We start from the raw sequence: 17,219 nt of genomic DNA, 5'->3' as shown, positions 1-17,219 counted from the left end.
CCCCCCCCCTCAAGCCAACAGACCTAGATGGTAGTTGTGCATCGTTGGGCAACGCCACTCCTGCCTCGGGTTGTCTCCCGACGTGTTCCAGAGTAGTGCTGATTGATCCCTCTTTTCCCCCGACCCCCCAAACGGAGTCTAGGGTAACGATTGTCTACCACCAGGTCGATCAGGGAAGATGCAGGTACGATCGTATACACACACACAGACACACACACACACACACACAGAGCCAGGGGGGAGGGATGGGGTGGCTAGTCTTTCGTTACCACACAGAGTGGCAGGATAATAACGCCGGATTTATTGATGGCACCATTTGTCAGGTTAATGACCACAGATCGGCAGGTGTGCGTTACCTTGTGGTCGCCCCTTTATCAACACACGTACACAGCGGGGTGATTGATCGCACGTCGACGCTCGCCTCGTCTGGACACTGGTCGTCTCTCTCTCTCTCTCTCTCTCTCTCTCTCTCTCTCTCTCTCTCTCTCTCTCTCTCTCTCTCTCTGGACGTGTTGCACGGGAGGAGGAGGAGGAGGAGGAGGACCACCATCTCTGGCATCGTGTTAGCCCTGTGAACTGTCTTCCTCCGTGGTGCATGTCACTCATATGGTTGTCCAGGTCAGGGAAGGGAAGGAGTTTGATACATGTGCATTACACACACACACACACACACACACACACACACACACACACACACACACACACACACACACACATATTAGTATAAATCCGCAGTCACACAATCTCACATCCATACATTGATTCATTTTAATCACCCAACTCACAAACACACATACAATACGTCTACATATGTACGCACAGGCTTGCACTCACAGATGTACGTGTATACGTGTACGTACACATATGCCTACATCATACATACCGGCGCTGTTGACGTGGTGCGCGTATGGGAATGTTCCCGGCGGACCTTCCGTCATTCTCGGCCCCATCCTGTGCCATGTGTGGTGACATGCGGCCTGTGGAGTGGGGGGAATCAATACGTCTAGACAACAACTCATGGTTCTGTAATCATGGTTAGTGGTGGTGTGACGATGTATGGGTGGCTAGGGCTGTTAAGAGACGGGACTGGAGGGAGGGGCAGGCATCAGGGGCGGGGAGGAAGTGGGGGGGAGAGGCGGGGAGCCACTATTCCTAGTAACCCTCTACCTTCTTCTTCATTGCCTTCTTCAGGGTACAGGTACAGTGCGGTACATAGGGTACAGACAGGGTTACAGCAGACGTCTAGTGGTGCAGGGGAGCTTTGTGTGAAGGGGAGTTTTGGGTTCGGATTGGTTGTTACGTGGCGGCTAGTTTGGCTAGCTGGGGGATGGTTATATGTGGTGGTTAGGATGTGATGGTTGACATCACTGGTGTGTGTGTGTGTGTGTGTGTGTGTGTGTTATGAAGTGTTGTTGTGTGTATGGTGTATGTTGGTATTCAGGGAAGTATGCTATTCTCTCTCTCTCTCTCTCTCTCTCTCTCTCTCTCTCTCTCTCTCTCTCTCTCTCTCTCTCTCTCTCTCTCTCTCTCTCTCTCCAAGATGTTTATTATTAGGGGATTCAATTTATACCAAGGGACTTTTTCGCAGCAATACTGCTTATCAAGTTTTTTTTTTTAAAAAGAAAAGGTTAATTTTTTTTAAGACATGAAATCAAAGCACGGAGTGAAGCGGTATACTAGCCCAAGTGTCACGTAGTTCGCATCGGTCCTTGTGGTGTTGTACAGATCCTGTTGTGGCTGACTTTAAAAAGAAAGAAAGGGACGGAGAGATCATGAGAGACCTTGTGGTTTCTTTTTTTTTTCCAGTCTACGTCGACAGCATCACCCCCTTTTAGAACACCCGGTACACAAATCAGGGTGACAATGGCGCTCTCATACCGTAAGCACAACGCCCTTACCTTAACCTTTTTCCCTTATTTATTTCCCCCCTTACAACCCGTCGCCTCACCTCGCCACCTCCCCCTCACCCTCCTGTGCATGCTGGAGAGAGAGAGAGAGAGAGAGAGAGAGAGAGAGAGAGAGAGAGAGAGAGAGAGAGAGAGAGAGAGGCTCCAGCGACCTCCACAGGGGCTTCTCTTCCCACCCCGCCTCCTCCTCTCGTCTTCTCCTCCTCCATCCTCGCCCACCTGGTGAATCCCTCACAATAGGGGACTGGCAGGCCATCCTACCACACACCGAATAACTGGGGAATGTGGGGGAGATATATATATATATATATATATATATATATATATATATATATATATATATATATATATATATATATATATATATACGTGGAATAAAAGAGACAGTTCATGACATATTGTGCACTGCATCCCATCCATGGTCGTGGACACGAGGGGGGAAACACACTCACAAAGACGCACGGGCGTAGACAAACATAGACACATACAGACACACAGAGAGATAGACTTGCAGAACACACACACACACACACACACACACACACACACACACACACACACACATTTACAGGTCGATAGAGGAGTGAAATGGAGAGGGTAGACTGTTTTTGGAGGTCCATAAAAGCATTTGACACCGTCCTCCACAGGAAGGCGAAAGAGGTGAGGCTATTTTCACTGAACCGGAAAGTACGCGAACGAAAAGGTAGTGGAGTTCACGTTTCAATTGGAGCCTTCCTCAGACTGAGTGTAAAAAGTGACAAGTAGCGTTCCACAGGGTTCAGTCTTGGGTCCGCTTCTGTTCTTGATCTGCGCAAAGAGCCCGTCGGAAGGAGTCAAGCTAGACCTGAGTATGTCTGCAGATAATGCCAGAGGTGTGGGAGAGAGAAGTGTTCAGTTTTATGATGGTCCTCAGAGAAAAGTGGACAGGGTGCAGCGTTGGTCAGGTTTGTGGGTGATTTAAATTCAGTCCATGTATATGGAGAGTGTTGAAGATGTAGGCAATAGGGTGGAAGGGGATAAAGTCCAGTTATGATTGCCATATTAATGGAAGCAATTTTAGGAATGATCCTCTGAGAGGGACTTAAGGGTTGGCACAGTACTGTCTCCAGACAACCACAGCAGGGCAGCTGTCTAGGAGGTAGGCCGTGTACCGGTGAATTCGAAGATTGCCTTCAAGCGCGTGGGTAAAGTGATGTTCACAAGACACTATATACAGTGTATGAGAACAGGTTAGATGATGCGGTACCAGTTTGGTTTTACAAGGTTAAGGGACGCTGCAACACGAGTTTAAAAGTATCTCTCTCCCCCGTAATGCAAGAATGATTACAAACAGTAATTACAATGAGTAATCACAAATAGTGATAACAATTAGTAATCATAAATAATGATTACATTTAGTAATCGCTACTTGTGATTACAATGAGTAACCACATATCGTGATTACAATCAGTAATCACAAACAGTGATTACAGTGAGTAATCACAGATGGTAATCTCATGGTCCGTCACAGGCTCTGGCAACACGAGGAGCGTCATACATAAGTTGGGTACCTGGACGTGTGGGCTTGGAACCCTTCACCCCGTGCAGCTCCTGCGATTGAGGGATCGGCTGCTGCAGGAGAGGCAGCTGCAACAACAACAATAACAACAACAACAACAACAACAACAACAACAATAACAGAAGCACTAGTACTAATAACAGCGGCATCAGCTGCAGCAGAAGCTGCAGGGGCGATAGATATAGACCCAACACACGACCACCACCACACCGTCCTCCTCCATCTCTCGCCTCCATCTGGCCTCACGTGACAAGTGGGGTGCCACAGGGGTTCAGTTTGGACCCACGCTTGTCATCCCTTACCCCCAGCGACCTGGAGAATCGACTTACTCACAGAGTCTCGAAAACTTTTTTCATGATTCAAAGCCAGGTAATGCGGCTGTGGTAGAGGAAGACCTGCCTCAGAGCTTCGAAAGCCATGCGGACGAATTGATGCAGTGGCCAGAGACCACAGCGTGTGTGTGTGTGTGTGGACCGAGGCAGAGCTGTGTATTCTGGCGATGTAGATGTTTATCACGAATAATCACATGCTCGCTAAACCAGTATTGGATAGACCGAAGAAGAAAAGATCGATGATGTGTAATAACCTGAAATATTGATGATGATACCTAGCTGCATGTGATCAGCTAACGGGATGTGAGGGGTCCCTGCTGCATGTGATTAAGCTAACACAAATCGAGGCCGTAGCTGCATGTGATAAAGCTTATGTAATCTGCTTATTCCTACCTGCGTATGAGAAATCTAACAGAAAGCTAGATCTTAGTTGTGAATGCTAAAGCTAACAGAATACCTAGTTTTACAGCTAAAGGTATAAGCTATGAAATGAGTTACAATATTCACAATGCCACGGTCAGACCTCCTTTAGAATGCGCCCTTCAGCTCCGCTCACCAGACTCTATCAAAGACGAAGCAAAGCAAATTCAGAGATGAGCAACAAAACCAATTCCGTTGCTCAGGCGTAATAAACCTGTGAAGATTTAAAGACTGAAATCATATTTTCAAAAACAGAAAAGAATAGAAACGAGAATATCTAATCCAGAAGTTTTGAAATTGAGAAATAATTCCGAAAAGAAGAGGGAGACAAGCTTACAATTTCGATTATATGACACACGAAGATTCTACACAGTGTGTAGATGTGTAAATGGTGTGAAATCTAAAGCAAGATGTATAAGGCAACGTTGGCACAAGTATTGTCAGCTGTGGAACACTGGATCGTATAACTAACAGATGCTGACGCTGTTGTGTCGATCATTGTCTTCAGATCGAGGCCGGGCAGATGCTCAAGGGACGTCTGTTATCAGTAATCATGCTTGCTCCAGGAAGGAAAAAAAGAAAAGAAAAACTTACGACATTCAATTTGGCTTTTGTCGTTTATCTTGAGCCATCTCTCCGGAGGCCGCTGTTGCTGTCTTAGACTCTGAGCGACTTTGCCCCGTACACACTTTCCTGTGAAACATCCTTGGTAGTACACCTCCTCTTTCTCCATCGTGCATGGTGTTGTTGCTTCCTAACATTTCCCCTCCTGCGGGCTATTAGTGTCGGTCTTTCTACTACAGTTAGGATTATGATCTGAGGACATTACAGCTGTCCTCCAGCACATAAACCTCCCCATAGACCATCAGGTCTTCTGTCATCTGTCTCTCTCATGTGCACCCGTCATCACCATCATCATCACCACCACCACCATCACCAGCACCACCACCATCACCACCACCACCAGCAGGAGCACCATCATCACCATCAGCAGCAGCAGCAGCAGCAGCAGGGTTGGAGCAGGCAGTGTGAAGGCGCAAGAGTTGGTCAGCTTGAACCCCTCCCTCCCATGCAGGGACCCGGGGGGCGCCGCCGCTCCTCCTCCTCCTCCTCCTCCTCCTCAACCACACCAGTCGTCACGGGGCCAGCCACACGGGCCGTCACGGGGCCAGCCACACGGACCGTCACGGGGCCAGCCATACGGGCCGCCACGGGGCCAACTACACGGGCCGTCACGGGGCCAGCCACACGGGCCGTCACGGGGCCAGCCACACGAGCCGTCACGGGGCCAGCCACACGGTCCGTCGCGGGTCCAACTACATGGGTCAGGAGGAAGTCAAAGGGACACGCGGGGCCTTTGCTTGGCTTTCACACGAGGCCACAAGGACCGTTTTGGGGATGTCACAAGGTGCGCACCGACAGCCACAGGACTGTCACGGGCTCGTATGGACCGTTACGGGAGCGCATGGGATGTCATAGTGCCACATGGTCCGTCGCGGACCCATGGTGGCCATGGTCCGCATGGTGGTAGTCGTAAGACCTCACTGGACGCCACGGAGTCAGACAAGGCCACATTGGCATCCCTGGAAGACGAGGCGCAATGTAACGCGGCAACAAAGGGCGTCACAAGGCCACTTGGAGTCTCACGAGGCCATACGGGGAGTCACAAGGCCTTACGAGTCGTCGTCACAAGCCAAGTTGAACCTCACAAGGTCATACGGGGCGTCACAAGGCCACACGGGGCGTCACAAGCCAAATTGCACCTCACAAGGCCACACGTGGCTTCACAATGCCTCGTTGAGCCCCGTAGGGCCACAGGGGGCGTCACAACAAACCAAGTGTGGAAGGCCACCGAGGAAGTGAGAATGGTAAGGACACTGGAGAGCAGCAGGAGGAGGAGGAAGGGGGTGGATGGTTGGTGGTCAGGTGTTGTGGAACGGTTAGGGAGGCTTGTTGAAGGGACGTATATTCCATGTAGGTTGACTCTGATGGAACAGTTCGCTTTCCCATTAAGTTCTCCCGTTGAAGTACCATCCTTGATGAGGTGCACCGTCTCTGTTCAGAGGTGCCATCCCCGTTTCGCCTCCTCAGCTTATCAAAACAGCATCCATGAGTACCTCACGGGCCGGCCCGACCCACCACCCCTCTCTCCTCACCCCACACCGACCCTATCGTAACCAGCCGTTCTGTTAACGTCTCAGTCAGTCGTCGACGGCAGTTATCAGGAGTACACTCGCCCGTATCTGATTTAATTTCATTCAGCGAGTCGTGTTCGAGGGGAGGGAGGGAGGGAGGAGGAGGAGGAGTGTGAGTTCGATGGCGAGTTTGTCGCCAGAGCCGTGATGGTCCTCCTGATGGCGGGGAGGGCGCTCGGCGAGGAGGCGAAGGGAGGAAGGTGACAGAGGTCCTGCCCTGTGACTGTCGAGATTCGGTCTCTACCCCGCCTCCTCCAGGAAGGAGATGATTGGATTTCTTTTTTTAGTAATTTGGGATGCTGGTCTTTTTTGTGTCTGGTACCTCGCTCGCTGCGGTACAGTACGGTACGGTACGGTACAGTACAGTTCGGTACGGTTTGATAACAGTCGAGTGTAATCATGGTCAAGAGATCTGGTAAAGGGGGTGAAATCATCGTTGACCGAGGCTTCGAAGTTGTGATGGAGAGAGGTTGTGATGATCCTCTGGGCAGTCCAAGTACTGGACCCTATTAAGCCAAAACTCAGGTAAACCTAGTGTAGCCGATAGACGGTATCATATTCACCTTTGGCTGTTAACTGACTGGAGGCATCCTGTAGTGTCTTTTCGTGTATCGGCAGCCGGATGGCTCGTTAAAAAAGACTAATCCCCTTTTCAGCTTGAGGATAATACTCCTCACTCGTCCATTCAAGTGCTGTGCGTGAGTACCGGGGGGAGTGTAAGAACGGGGGTTGGGGGAACTACGGGGAAGACTAGGGGTTTGTGTCTGTCAAAAATCATATATCTCCCATTGAGGGACGTGTTCTGAGCAGCGAGCGAGGCGGCGCATCGCCTCGAAGACTAGACCAGCAGTGTGAGGCGTTCGTTGGTCTGGAGTGCCGGACGATGGATGACGGGGGCTGGAGGAGGAGCTCGTGCAGAGGATGGGATATTCCCCTCAGACGAACACGGTGAGGACTGTTCTCTGTTGTAACAGAGGCCGTGCGTGTGGTGCGTGCCGTTTGAGGGCCGAATACCATCTCCTGAAGGGGGGCACACACACCCTACCAGCAGGACCATCTTCTGAGGGGGACACACATACACACACCCCCAGCAGGAGAGAGAGAGAGAGAGAGAGAGAGAGAGAGAGAGAGAGAGAGAGAGAGAGAGAGAGAGAGAGAGAGCACCAGCACCAGTTAGGTTGGTGGCAGGGAAACTGAGTTGGTATATCCTGGGGGGTGGGGGGCGGGGAGGAGTTTGAGGCCCAAAGTTATGATATGGGGAGGAGGGGGAAGGAGGGAGGGCGGGAGAGTTTGCTCAGGGAGAGAGTGTTTGAGAGCGGGGAGACAGGTGAGGAGAGAGAGAGAGAGAGAGAGAGAGAGAGAGAGAGAGAGAGAGAGAGAGAGAGAGAGAGGTATGACTTCCCTCAGGCCTCGGTGGCTCCTCCCTGGAGACTTGTGTGTGTGTGTGTGTGTGTGTGTGTGTGTGTGTGTGTGTGTGTGTGTGTGTGTCTTGGTTATCGACCTTCACCACCACCACTATCGCGATCACCATCACCACCACCATTACCATCACCACCGTCACCATTACCATCACCATCACCACCGCTACTACCTCCCTGGACTCAAGATCATCTACACAACTTTCATGCTTCCCCGGCTTACCTGAGTCTCTCTCTCTCTCTCTCTCTCTCTCTCTCTCTCTCTCTCTCTCTCTCTCTCTCTCTCTCTCTCTCTCTCTCTCTCTCTCTCTCTCTCCACCACACAACCGGCTAGAAAAAAGGCGCAGGAAAGGTCATGCAAGACCACATCCTGGGTCCCTCTTTACACCACCTATCAGGAGGGGATCAACACACACTGATCCTCTTCCTCCAGCCATCACCTGGACCTCGTCCTGTCGACAGCTCGAGAGGAAAATGCCGCGCCGCCGTCGACAGAGCCACCAGAGATCCCTCGTCCTCTGGTTGCAGTTCTACACCCCCCATCCGCATCGAACCGGTCCGAGCTCTTACACGAACAGGCTGCACCATTCTCGCTACCGTTTCCTCCTTCCTCCTGAGATCCCTTGCCCCCGAGTTGCAGTACAGCACCACAACCGCACCGGAACCGATACGAGTTCTTACAGGACGCTCACAAGAACAGCCTCATCCCAACCAAGGTGATTCCAATCACACGCATCTAGACGTGGACAGCGGCACAGACATGGAACACGTCTGGTTCTCACGGATCTTCGAAGCGCAGAGACAAGATCCAGTCATTCACCTATGTGCACAGTGAACAGCTCTTACTTTAGCTTTTACTTTCCTTCACACACACACACACAAACACACACACACACACACACACACACACACACAGGGGCCTCCGTGGTGTAATGGTCAGCTTTCCTAACCTGCTTCCCCTTCTCTTTTCTGTTCCTTTGTCTGCTCTTTCTCTTTTAGTTGTTTTTGCTCTTGTTTTATCCATTACGTCTATTATTGTTTTGCCTGCTGAATCCACTGCTGTCTCCACAAATCATCTTCCTCCTGCTTTAACTTCTGTTCTGCTTGTTACTGCTTCCGTCGCCAAGTCTATTGCTGTTCTCTGCAGCGTTGCTGCTTCTGCTGTTGCACTTCTGTCAAATTTCTGCTGCCATCTCTATCTCTTTCTGCTGCGTGATATCTTGCTTGTCGCAGCTACCACTTCTGCTTCGCTCCCTGCTTTTGATGACGTTCGACCGGCTGCTGCACATTCTGTTCCCTCGTCTGCTTTCCCTCAGTGCTGTTGTTTTCTCTGCTTGTTATTATTTTTTCTCCGTTCTCTCTGCTGGTGTGTGTTCTGTGCTCCTGCTGTTCCACCTGCTGTTTCTGATGGGCTGTGTGCTCCTGCTGCTGCTATAGCTGCTGCTGCATCCGTTCTACTTCCCCCGATGCTGTTGCTGTAGCTGCTGTTGCTGTAGCTTCTGTTGCTGTAGCTGCTGTTGCTGTAGCTTCTGTTGCTGTGGCTGCTGTTTTTTTTTTCCTGAAGCGCACATACCTCAGCACAGCTCACCTTACCGTTCCTCCATGCTCGTATGACGGTCCCGAAGCTATTAACGGCCTGCTGTCCCTCTCTCTTAGCCCTCCGTCTTCCTTTTGCTGCAGCTTCAGCCGCGCCTCCCACGCTCCCTATACAGCAAGGGAAAAGTGGCCCCCGCACTCTTCAGTTCATGACGCAAGCCGCTATAAGGCAGGTAATGAGCTCTGATTGTAAAGTCATGTTCATCTGTGTGTGTGTGTGTGTGTGTGTGTGTGTGTGTGTGTGTGTGTGTGTGTGTGACCGGGGGGGGGGCGTGCGTCAAAGGAATAGGGAATAAAGGAATAACCGTTTGAGCCATAACCTTCTCCTCTCTCTCTCTCTCTCTCTCTCTCTCTCTCTCTCTCTCTCTCTCTCTCTCTCTCTCTCTCTCTCTCTCTCCCATTGTTTATGGTAATATCTTCCCTGTCTAAATGGGTCGAAATAGGACGGGGTTCCGTCCAGTTTCTCCTCTTTATTCGTCCGTCCGTCCGTCCGTCCGTCCATCTTTCAGTCTGTCGGCGGTGGTGTACCTGAATAATTGCCACCGTCATTTCTGTCATTGACCTCAGACTTCGTGCGCGGAGGTCAGAGGTCAAGACTGACACGCCGGAGTCACGGTTATCCCCTCCGTCGAACACCCTTCGGGCGTGGGTGACCGTCTTGCTCAGGTGGTGAGCGAGATCTGAAGCAGCGGCGGCCGAGGCGGCGATGCAGGTCAAAGGTTGAAGGGTTGGGGGGGAGGGGGGGGGGGGGGGCAGGGAGGAGGAGAGTGGAGATATGACAGGTTTAATTCCTGTTTACACGAGGTGACTGATTTATTAAACCGGAAGATCCGGTTTGCTTTGATGGTCGGGAAGAAGGAGAAAAAAACCCAAGAATGAAAAAAAAGTTGGGAAAGGGTTGAGTAGCAACAGTGGGGCAACAGGAAGTACCTGTTGCTACCTTGGGGAGGTCAGATTTGGGGGGAAGGAGGAGGAGGAAGGCGAGGAAGAGGAGGAGGAAGAAGAGGAAGAGGAGGAGGAAGAAGGAGGAGGAGGAGGAGGAACCCGCAAAAGGAGGGCAACAGCACCGTCAGGCCCAACTTTTGTTTAACGGAGAGCAACAGAGGCTGAGACGAAGAGAGATCACAACAGAGCCTGTTTATAAAAGGGAGAGAGAGAGAGAGAGAGAGAGAGAGAGAGAGAGAGAGAGAGAGAGAGAGAGAGAGAGAGAGGAAATCACCACGTGGGTGTTCAGTACATGGTCTGTACGTGGGGGGCTCCTTTCCTACCGGCAGTGGGTGTTCAGTACTTGGTCTGTACGTGGGTGGGTTGGGGGTGTGTGTGTGTCACCTTGTCATCAGCAGTGGGCGTTGGTATAGGTGGTGGTGATAATGAACCACCCCTCCCACTGATGGTGGCAGAGTCAGGGACCAACCTGCCTATTAAACAGCTGTTGTCAGCATTCCAAGTGGATTTTGTAGGCAGTTTTTTTTTAAGTTCCGGAAGGCTTCCACCTTTCCCAGACCATCGCGGGCAGTTTTGAGGCGCTAGAACTTTTTTTTTTTTTTTTTTAAAAAAGGGGGGGAACTGAAGTCAGTTTTTGGAGTCGATTGTCTGAACTTCTTTTTTCTTCTTCGAGAAATTTAGAAAAAAAAAAGAAAAGTTTCTATTTTTCTTCATGACAGGGAATTTATTTGCTCCAGCATCTTCATGATACCGATGAGAGAATTTTGATCTGCTGCTGGGAGACGGAGGCAGTTTACGAGGGCACTTTGCAGTTTATTGATGTGGTATTTGGCATTTCTTTTTTTTTAGATTAAGATTTAGATGTTTGGGTGGATTAACTTTATTTTCTTAGCTGTTTAAGACAGCTCTTCCTCTGCATGAACAGTTTGACGGAGTTTTAAGTTCATTACCAGCAGTTTAGTCCAGCGTTTTGTCGTCCATCATCGGCAGTTTTGATTCAGTCTCAGTGTCAGCTGCTCAGCGCATTGTATTCCATGTCCTCGATACTTTTAACTTGAACTCCATTTTAACATTCGTAAAGTTGGATTTTCTCAAGCAGTTTTGTATTTAGAACATGTATTAACCTTTCTGTGTATTGGCTTGATATCGTAACTCACACGTTTAATCGGCACTAAGCGTTTTGGGGCTTCATCCAATCAGCCGCAAAGATTACTTGTAGTGTAAGGTACGCAGGGGTTACAGGCCGTACCCATGCCGTTCTTGCTGTAGCTACTGTATCGTCCATCTCCTCTGCCGGTTCTTGTGGGCTGTATTTCTACTGTTGCTGTAGAGTGGTGGACAGACGATGATTCAGTGATGGGTGATGACGGGACCTGGTGATGGGCGGTGGGAGAGGGCGTAGCGTCAGTGTTGGTGAAAGTGGTTGGTTGGCGGTGGTGGTGATGGTGAAGAGGAGACGATGGTGGTGGTGGTGTTGGTGAGAGCGTGATGGTGGTGGTGTTGACAGATGGCCACAAGGGTCTGTATCGACCAACGCCACGCCAGCCCCAATCCCAGGTACTCTGCTGCTGCTGCTGGCTGCTGTGGTGGTGGTGGTGGTGGTGGTGAGAGGCAGTGGTGGTGGTGGTTGTGATGGTGGTTGATAGTGGTAGCAGGGCTGCCATGGTGTTGAAAGTGTGAGGGCCTTTTGTCGATGTGGCGTTCCTATATATACATATACACGGGCAATATTATCATGATTATTGTACTCTAAACACACACACACACACACACACACACACACACACACACAGGCTGTACACTCACATGCCCCTGTATTTCCCTACACCCATCTAATCTCTCGTCAGTTGCTACACCAAACGTAAAGTATACACAGAGTATACCTCACAACCCCTGGTACACCCCACACCCCCTGACAGTATACATACACCCAAGCCTGCTTCTGTGAGTCCCCCTCCCGCGCCGATGGTGTAGTGAGTTAACCATTAAGTATATTCTTTCGAAATGTTTATACGTTATTTGGCAGATCACACGTATGGTGGGTTCTCATGTGGGAACTTATGCACACGCTGAACTGGGCAGTAAGTCCGTCCCTGACGATTGGCTTCACCTTTGACTTTGATTGATCAGGTTAAAGGTCAGGTCACCAGCAGGGCTGTACCATCGTGTTCATGGGTTGTACCGTCGTGTTCATGGGTTGTACCGTCGTGTTCATGGGTTGTACCGTCATGTTCATGGCTACTGTGGCGATCAAGGGTTGTACCTCATTCACGTAGTGTAATACACATTCATCATTAGGGTGTGTGTGGTGGTGAATGACCCATGAATAAGAGAGAGATATGGCAGTTTCCGCCATCTTTTGGTTGGTCCACCAGAACCCATGAACGATCCACACAGCAAGGCGTCTGGGGAAACCCGGTTCAGTGGATGGCTGGTCCATCTTCATCCCTCCTTAGCTGGTTCAGCGCTCGACCGGTCCATCTCCATCATTCATTGGCTGGTCCAGCAAGCGGCCGGTCCATCTCCATCATTCCTTAGCCGGTCCAGCGCTCGACCGGTCCATCTCCATCATGGTCTGGGGCCGGTAGCGGGCGGGCGAGAACGGCCGTCAGTAATGTAGCTTGGCAGATCATGCCAGGCAGCTATTAAGAGGTCTAGCCTGGGCCGAGTGATGAATGGCGCGCCACACGTCTTGTTCTTCACTGCCAGGAGACGGTCAGGTTCAGCAGCAACTTCTCCTCCTCCTCCTCCTCCTCCTCCCCGCATCGTGGCGGAAGCCCAGACGAGGGTACGGGATTCCTGACCTACACGATACGAAGCCACGGGATTCCTGCCCCACAAGACACGGGGCTACGGGATTCCTGCTCTGCAAGCAGTGGTGCGTCCTTAGAGGCGAAAGCACTGACGCCTCCTCCAATAGGCTCGTTCGAGGCCGCTAAACAAGTAAACGAGAGAATGGAAAAAACAAATAAGACTTGTTTCCTCTCCGTCATTTACATCATGATGTGGTGTATCCCCACCAAACTGGTATCTCAACCGCTGTATAGACCCCACCACCCCACCACCACCCGCTCCCCCAAACTCATTCATACCAGCAACTGTTGTGGTTGTGGAGGAGGACTGACACCGCCCGTCCTGCCGTATGGTGGTGGTACCACACCGCTGGCTTGAAGCTCTTTGTGTGGTACCGTGGTCGTGTTGTGGTGTAATGGTGATGGTAGGGAAGGAGGGGGAGAGGGAGAGAGAGAGAGAGAGTGTGTGTGTGTGTGTGTGTGTGTGTGTGTGTGTGTGGTGCTGTAATTGTGGTGGTTTTAGTGGTATTGTTGTGGTAGCCGTTGTTGTGGTGATGAGGGAGTCGATGGTTCTGGTGTCCTCCGTGGCGCCCTGAAAGAAAAAAAAAATGGGAGCCGACATTTCAAAAAACGTGGAGAGGAAATTTATTCCCCCAAGACAAAAGAGGTGTAGACAATAGGCGTGCCCAGCCCAGCTGAGCTAAAGTTGGTTCACGAGACAAAGGGGCTAAGCCAGGGGCAGCACACAGTCCACAGGCATCAGGCAAAGGTGCTCCACAAACCAAAGGCCCGAGGGACAGGTAGCCTACAGTGGCACACACACCCACACACACACATACACACATACACACACACACACACACAAGCACACACATAGATTGCTTGCAGCCGTAAGGTTCGAGGAAGCATTGAATCCAGAGAGCCTAGTGGATTCAGGCATAGGTAATTCACAACCCAGAAGTACTGAGGGAAAGGTAATCCACAACCCAAAGGATTTAGGGAAAGGTAATTCACAACCCAAAAGGACTGAGGGAAAGGTAATTCACAACCCAAAAGGACTGAGGGAAAGGTAATCCTCAACTCTCTGGATTGAGGCAAAGATGATCCTCAAGCCAAACGATTTAGGTAAAGGTAATTCACAACCCAAAGGACCGAGCCAAAGTATAATCCACAACCCTAGGGACTCAAGCAAAGGTAATTCACAGCCCAAAGGAATGAATCGAGGATATAATCCACAACCCAAAGGACTGAGGCAGAGATAACCCACAACCGAAAAATGCCGAGGCAGAGGAAATCCATAAACCCCAAAAACTTCGGGTAAAAGTAATTTCACAACCCACGGGACTAAGGCAAATGTAAGACCCTCCCCCGAAATCCCAGAGAGCTGAGGCAGAGAGAGAGAGAGAGAGAGACGGTCTTAACACCCTGAAGACCTACCCCCTAACACCCCCCCTCTCGAACAGGAATAGTCTGCGATCCATAGACCCCGAGACAAAAGTGATTCACAACGAGTGGGACTGTTGAGGTGGGGGGGTACTCCACGATTTCAGGGGGTAAGGGCGGGGGAGCGTTCAGCCTGGGTAGGAGGGAAGGATATTCCCATCGCGATGGTCTTTCAGCCGGACGGTAGTCCACCACGTAGTTAGATCCTTAAGGCCACAGTAGAGGGTAGGAGACAGGCAGCTGGAAAGGGCGATAGTGGCGATGGCGTCCTTGTCTCTGGGCCTCGACCAGGAAGAAGAAAAAAAAAGTGTTTTTTGATGATGTTGAGTTCATGGGGGACGTGTGGATGGATGAGCGCCTTGTAGAGGGTGGGGGGAGTGGGTGAGTTGGGGCGGGTGTGTGTGTGTGTGTGTGTGTGTGTGTGCGCGCGCGCGCAGAATCAGTATGGAAATCCCTGTTACCAGGAGGACCTGAATGAGACCAGACAAATGTGGGGGTCTACGTACGCACAGCGTGTGTGTGTGTGTGTGTGTGTGTGTAAGTCCCTCTCATCCTCACATATGTGTCGTGCATGAGGACGAAGGTTCGCAACGGCGTCTGCATTCATCATATCCCTGTGTGCTCCGGGGTGTTCCAGATGTTGCGTTTATGTCTCCAGGGCGGAACGTTTCCCACACACACACCCTACAGACGCGTCTCCAGCCCCAGTATCCCAGTGTGTCCCTGTGGTATTCCAACTGGTAATGGACGATATGACTGTAGGGATATAAACGGGGGTTATCCGTCTGCTTTCTGTATCCCTATCCTGCACTGTAGATGGAATTTGAATGGGGTAGTTATCCGTCAGCGTCTGTCTCCCTATCCCTCCTAACCTCCGCTGTGGGTAGTACGAGTACTCCTGCCCTTGTCGATCATGTCACTCGATTCCGGCACCATTCCCCTCTCCGCTCCTTCAGGTCCCTCCTCCCTCCTGCAGCACCTGCGTGTTTCTTGCGAGCGACTGACGATGTAATGTGTTTCTGGCGAGGTCGAGAATCTGAGTCATGTTCGTGGACACACACACACACACACACCTCCTCGTCCGCGCGAACCTCAAGGCAGTTTTAATATTGATCAACTCACAACTCTGCCCGACTCACAACCTTACCCGACTCACAACCTTATCCGACGCACGACTCTGCCCGATGTGAGTCTGCCCGACTCACAACTCTGCCCGATGTGAGTTCGTGTGCTGTGGAGGGCTATGATGTGGTTCTTGTCACTCGTCACATGTTGTAGGCAGACGTCTGGTCTCTTCTCACACGCCTCCCCAATCTTCGTTACCTTGAGTCCAAAGTTCTCTCTCTCTCTCTCTCTCTCTCTCTCTCTCTCTCTCTCTCTCTCTCTCTCTCTCTCTCTCTCTCTCTCTCTCTCTCACCGCCGGTGCCTCCTCCTCCTCCCCCTTACCCTCCCCCCTCGCCGCCACTTGAGAGCACCTTTTCCCTCAAAACCAAAATACCTCCGGTTACCGTGGCACACACTCTTGAGGTGGTGGCGGTGGTGGGTCCAAGAGAGACAGTGTGTGTGTGTGGTGTGTGTGTGTGCGTGTGTGTGGACTGATGTTACGGCACGGGGATGTCTCCCTCCTCCTCCTCCTCCTCTGTCAACGGTGGTAGGCTTACAGCTGGGGGCAGACGAGGAGGGGACGGAGGACGGGATCACCGCACAACACTACCACAGAATTAGGCCTGGTGCAAGACCAGGGGTAGGGGTGGGGGTTATTGTGGATGGGGAGAACGTGGGCTTCCTGCAGAGAGACTGAGATGTACGTATTCAGCCACTGAGGGAAGAATACAGTTGGGGGCTATTACAACCACTAAGGGGTGCAGATACTACAGCCACTAAGGGGTGCGGATGCTACAGCCACCGAGGGATGCAGCAGTGGCAACACAGAGGAGATATAGCAAAGGTGGACTCAATTAAGAACGAAAATGTAACAGAAGACAAAAGGGGCGAGCATTACAGGGGAGGATGATACAGTAATGATACAGTAAGTGCTCATACAAGTCGGTACGATACAGCAGGTGATTATGCAGTTCAGTATAATTCATCAAGCGTTGATGTAGTTCCCTACGATACAGCAGGTGTTCACACACCCCCTAGAGAAAGGTGTTTCAGAGTAGATACAGGAAGGTGGCGGACTGTAATCATAAACGGTTCAAGTTAAGATAGCAGTGAGGAGTCTACCAGACGATGGCGTGTGGTTAGGATGCTGTGGTAAAGACCAGTTGGACTCGTTCGTAACCACAACCCTCGTGGATGTTTGCACTGAGAAGGGAAACTACAGGAAGGTCTTCAGCAGTCTTCTGTGTCTAGCGCTGGGAGTGGGTCCTCGAAGCTCCGTATTCATTTGATTATGAATATGACATTTATCCCGCTCCGGGTAGATGGCTAGCTGAGTGGCAGAGGTTAAGATATCATGTCTTTTCCGACTGGTATCCAGAGGGACGGGCTGCAGGAGTTGAGGACTCTGAGAGTGGTTTGTCGTAGGGGGTTCTTGGGGAGGTTGGTTGGAGGGATGGGTCCTGGGAGATGAGGTGATTAATAAGTGTGCGTTGGAGGGTTCTTGGGGAG

This window comes from Panulirus ornatus, chromosome 67 (assembly GCF_036320965.1).
Source record: "Panulirus ornatus isolate Po-2019 chromosome 67, ASM3632096v1, whole genome shotgun sequence".
Classification (NCBI taxonomy): domain Eukaryota; kingdom Metazoa; phylum Arthropoda; class Malacostraca; order Decapoda; family Palinuridae; genus Panulirus; species Panulirus ornatus.
The sequence above is the reverse complement of the archived record's forward strand: the minus strand, read 5'-3'. Positions refer to the sequence as shown.